General features: G+C 33.0%; 1 long non-coding RNA gene across 3 annotated transcripts; it reads left to right on the forward strand.

Moving 5' to 3' along the window:
• LOC107636484 lies at window positions 1,023–3,554 on the forward strand. Of its 3 annotated transcripts, XR_002361077.1 has the most exons (5): window positions 1,023–1,099; window positions 1,178–1,355; window positions 1,879–2,071; window positions 2,683–2,827; window positions 3,302–3,554. It is a non-coding gene; the product is annotated as an uncharacterized LOC107636484 (long non-coding RNA). The 3 variants fall into 3 exon arrangements; XR_002361076.1 differs by having other exon boundaries at window positions 1,040–1,355; XR_002361078.1 differs by having other exon boundaries at window positions 1,041–1,355; window positions 1,879–2,018.

Below are 4,957 nucleotides of genomic sequence, written 5' to 3' on the forward strand. Positions count from 1 at the left end.
TTTAGTTATTTGATTACATGTTCTATCTTATAACCCCAAAATCATGTTCACCCCAATTAAATTGTACAAAGCTTGTTGCTGTGACACTGAATAAAAATATGCTATAAAAATTCAGCTAATGATAAATTCTGTCTTGTTAAATTATTTTGGATTTTGATTTTGATGCATTCACCTAATCATCCTTTAAGTCTTGTTTGTTTATACTGATGCTTCTTGAAGGGTTAATTCATCAATAAGAATGGCTTTGCATGATTGCTATTGTCACCATATAAAGTTGACAAATCATAGAAGAACACCAAACTCCTTCAGCTTCTCATCCTCCATTTCGAATCCCAAGTTTCCAAAGAATAAAAGGGAACAGCGTGATTCATCAGAGAATGATGCATATCCCAGGTTCCTGGTTGTAATGCGTCAGACAGAATTGCCTGCATCAAATTCAAAGTATGGTACCAATGGAAAAGCTGTTAGAATGGTACCCTCAAGTGAGGTAGTGAAGAGAAGCACACTGTCAGATAATAAGGTGAAGACAGTGAATGGTGCAAAACAAAATGTTAATGGAGCAGCAACTATTGTAAAAAGAGATGTTAACCCACCCTTGACCAAGGCAGTGAAATCAAGAACCTCTGAAGAACTTCCACCACTGGAGGAGCTCAAGGTTTTGCCCTCGGGCGAAGGCTTCAGTTGGGCTAATGAGAATTACAGTTCTTGGCAGAGATCTATTGATGTTTGGTCTTTTGTGCTTTCTTTGCGTATTCGGGTTCTATTGGACAATGCAAAATGGGCATATATTAGAGGCTTCACAGAAGATAAACAGGTTGGTTCTTACACTTCATTAATTAGTGCTGCTAGAAAAGCAATTTTAACTTTCTTGCAGCACTCAGATTCAGACATAAGACTGTTTTACTTGTGTTTGTTTTTTGCTGATTGGAATTTGTTTGGTTACATTTTTATTTAGAAAAGCAGAAGGCGAAAAATAGCGTCGTGGTTAAGGGAGCGTGTGTTGCAACTTTGTCCAACTTTCATCAAGCTTAGGCAGTTATCATCAACAAGGTCAGATCTATTTCCACGTGAATTTGTGGATGAGCTAGCAAAGTTGCAGGTATAGATTCTTTGACATGAAATGGTAAGTGTTGATTCTTAGATCAATGTATTCTGAATATAAGATTGTTCTTGACAGGACAAGGTCCCTGTCTTCTCTCCAAAGAAAGCAAAAAGCTTCATTGAGAGTGAATTGGGAGCTTCCATTAGCTTACTGTTTAGGGAGTTCGAAGATCGGCCAATAGCCGCTGCTAGTCTTGGTCAGGTAGCATAAGATCAGCCTGCTGCTTACTTTCTCTGAGGATTGATATGATCCAGTAATGATCTTAATACTGTTTAGGTTCATCGTGCTATCCTGCATTTAATTTTATGTTCTTTGCTGATAAGCTTATCGAGCATGTTAGCTGGTTTGGAATCCTTTAAGCTATGTACCTACCTTATTTTAATTTAACTTTTTTACACAAGACAGCTATAAGAAATGCTTGATTACAAGTAAAGCAAGTTGATTCCTTAGTGCCAAACAGAGTTGGAGTTTTGGTTCCAATTTTAGAGTTGTCTTTAGGGATTATTGAGTAACTTTTTAACTTTGAATTTGCTAGTATATTTCTTATAGGAAGGGCGTCTTTGGGAATTGGGAAGGGTATATTAAATTGTGACTAAAAGGAAACCTTTTTACTAGTATACTTTGTTGCAGTATTTATTGTAACTTTGAATCTCTCAATGATTTTTATTGTTGCTTTATGATGTGGAGGCTGTTGTGAGTTATGAGATTGGAGTCATTTTCAGGTTTGATTTGCATTATTTAATTTTCTATAGTGAATGTGATTTCTTTTCAAGTAGGTGCTTCTCTATGTGGATGAGAAGAAAATAGCAGCTTGGTATAAGAAGTGAGGACCTAGAAGATTCATTGGAGTTGTTGATAAAGGCTTGTAGCATGTCCCTTTCATTTCCAAGGCTTGTGATTCCAGCAGCAATCTATGGTATTTCGGTTCTGTCCCATCAGTATTTTACCAATGATTTCTTTGATTTTTAGGTAAAATTTGAAATTTATGCTATAAAATATTTGAAGTGCACATTACTAGACAGAACACATTCTCATTTGCATTAATATATATCGTTAATTTCAACTTGTGCCGGTCATATTTGGGATGTTTGTGTACAAGGCTGCAGTTCTAGTTCAAGTTTATAGAGACAATGAAGACTTGCAATTAGTATTTTCAGAAAATGACTTAATTGAATGATATTTTATTTGAAGGGAAATGAAGAGAGCTACAACCAAAGCTATTCACTGCTTAAAGTCCTTCAAATTTTAATGGTTGAGGCCATTGTTGGCATAGTTAGAGTTGGTCAATTGGTTCTAATAATTACCAGAGGATGCAGCTTTGATATGTCCAGTTTTTATTTTAATTTGTTCATTCCAATTTAAGATTCCAATCATAGTTCTCTATTAATGAACTAAGTTTGATTGAGTTGCAAAAGTAATATATGTAATGTAATATGAATGCAGGCAATAATTAGGGGTGTGACATGGCTTCTACATTATTTTTGGAATGTACACAATTAGCATGTTTATTTGATTCTCGATTTGGTAGTGAATTTGTTTGAAGTTATTTATTATGATGATGAATTATTGATTTGCTGCAGATTGAGCATTAAGATCCAGTTGCATCTGATGCATTCCATGAATGGTAACCGCCAATGATTCAGATTAAGTCTCCATTTGGAACTGGGAACACCGCCAATGCTGATCTGCTCTCTGCTCGCCCAGTCTTCGTCACTGCCTTTATAAGTAAGTGATATGCATTCAAAATACCTGAAAACTTTTAATGATGTTAAAGTTTAAGATTGATTTGAATATTGATCCATTTGCTTGATCTAAATATCTATTGACATGTTATAATCTTCTAGATGTTGTTCTTTGTTATTATTAACAAAGTCTCTGTTGCAATGGTGGATCATGTAAATTTGATTAAAGTGTTGTCAGAATTTTGTTGAAAATTGACAAAAAGAGGTAAGAATTAAGATGTTAGAATTGAGGTTGTGACTAATTGAATGATGATGATGCCGAAAATTCTGATTGTTAGAGTGCAAAATTCATGTGTAAATTCACTTTGCTTGTTTTGTTATTTTTGAAGTTGCAATTTGACTTTTCAACTGTAGTTGAATGAGTGATTTTCTTATAGTGAGAAGATTAATATGTTAATTATTTTTTTCTTGTTGCATTTTTTTCAAATGATAATCATTTTTTTATATAATTATGCAGGATAATTTTGGAGATGTGAATGAAGATTGAGATATTTATCATGATAGTTTATTGGCAAAGATAGAGTGTTCGAAATTGAAAGATGTATGGTTGATGATGATGTCTTTTATTAGAAGATACATTTATATGATATAATATTTTGGTCATTCCTAGTTTAGTAGTAGTAAACTCTAAGTACATTATATGAGTATGCTTATTCTAGTTTGAGATATATGAATACTCGAAATTATGATTATCCCAATATTTTTGGTTCATTATATAATTATATTTTGTTTTAGGATAATTTTTATTATTTAAAAATTATTGTATGGTATTATTATATATGTATATTTTTATTTTATAATAATTAACTAATTTAATTAAAAATACAGGATTATATATAATTATATTCTCAAATATTATATTTTAGATAAAAACTATTAGAAATTTTTGTTTATATATATAGAAATTTAAAAAAAAAAAAGGAACAAAAGGCTACACTTATATAGAGTAGTTATAGGTATACAAAAAAAAAAGAGGGACTTAAGGTTACACTTATAAAAAGTAGCCATGGTATACAATGTGGCTACACTTTACAGGTGATGCAGTAGTGTTGAAAAGCGTAGCTTATTCTGGCAAAAATGGAAGCTGAAAAGCGTAGCCTTTGGTCTTGGACAGTATCACTTGAAAAGCGTACCCTATTCTCAAATGCCAAAAGCGTAGCCTTTGGTACAGAAAAGTGTAGCCTTTGAGAATAGGCAACGGCCGAATAGGAATCACCCCAAAAAGCGTAGCCGTAGCCCAAAAAGCGTAGCCGTAGCCTAAGGCATCATTTTTTTTCACTTTTAGCTACACTTTTCAAATGTACTTGAATGGGTGTTTTTCTTGTAGTGCCGGTGAGGGGTTCAATCGCTCAATTCTATGTTTCCATCCTTTATCTTATGTTTTCTTGCAAGTTGTTGAACTTAATTTTGAAAATATCAAATCAAATCTTTGGATGTGGATCATATTGCATTGATCCCTTGTCTTAGCCCTAGTGATTAATTATTGGAATGATTGAGATTTTTTTGTTTGTTTGTGCCATACTAATTAGGAACCATAGTATAGATATATAGATAGATAGTATTTAGCATAGTCTCTTGCATGTAGTTAGTTGCATTGAATAAATTGCTTACCCTTTGATCATTATCCTTTGATTGTGATTTGCATGAGGACATGCTATTGTTTAAGTGTGGGGAAATTGATGAGTCCATATTTTCCGATATATTTTGGTTTGATTTGAGTGGCTTTCATCACATAAACCCACATTTATTCACCCAAATAACATACTCACTATAAGAAAAATATCCATTCAGCCACACTTTGTTTAAGCTACATTTGAAAAGCATAGCCTATTCTATAATTAGGCTACGCTTTTCTCTGTGTTACCTTTTTATAAGAGAAAAGGATACACAATTGTGGCATCATTTAAAAAGTGTAGCCTTAGGTATTATAGAAATCACTTATAAAGCGTAGCCTTATCTTAAGAACAATGGGTTCACTTTTTACATAAAAAAAAATGCTTTTGAAGCGTAGCCTATTTGTCATGTTTCAGGTGCGCTTTAAACATGTTGTCTAATATAAAAACATCAAATAAACACTTAGTAAAATTTTTTCGCCCTCTTCGTATCCATTCAG

This window comes from Arachis ipaensis, chromosome B04 (genome assembly GCF_000816755.2).
Source record: "Arachis ipaensis cultivar K30076 chromosome B04, Araip1.1, whole genome shotgun sequence".
Taxonomy (NCBI): Eukaryota; Viridiplantae; Streptophyta; class Magnoliopsida; order Fabales; family Fabaceae; genus Arachis; species Arachis ipaensis.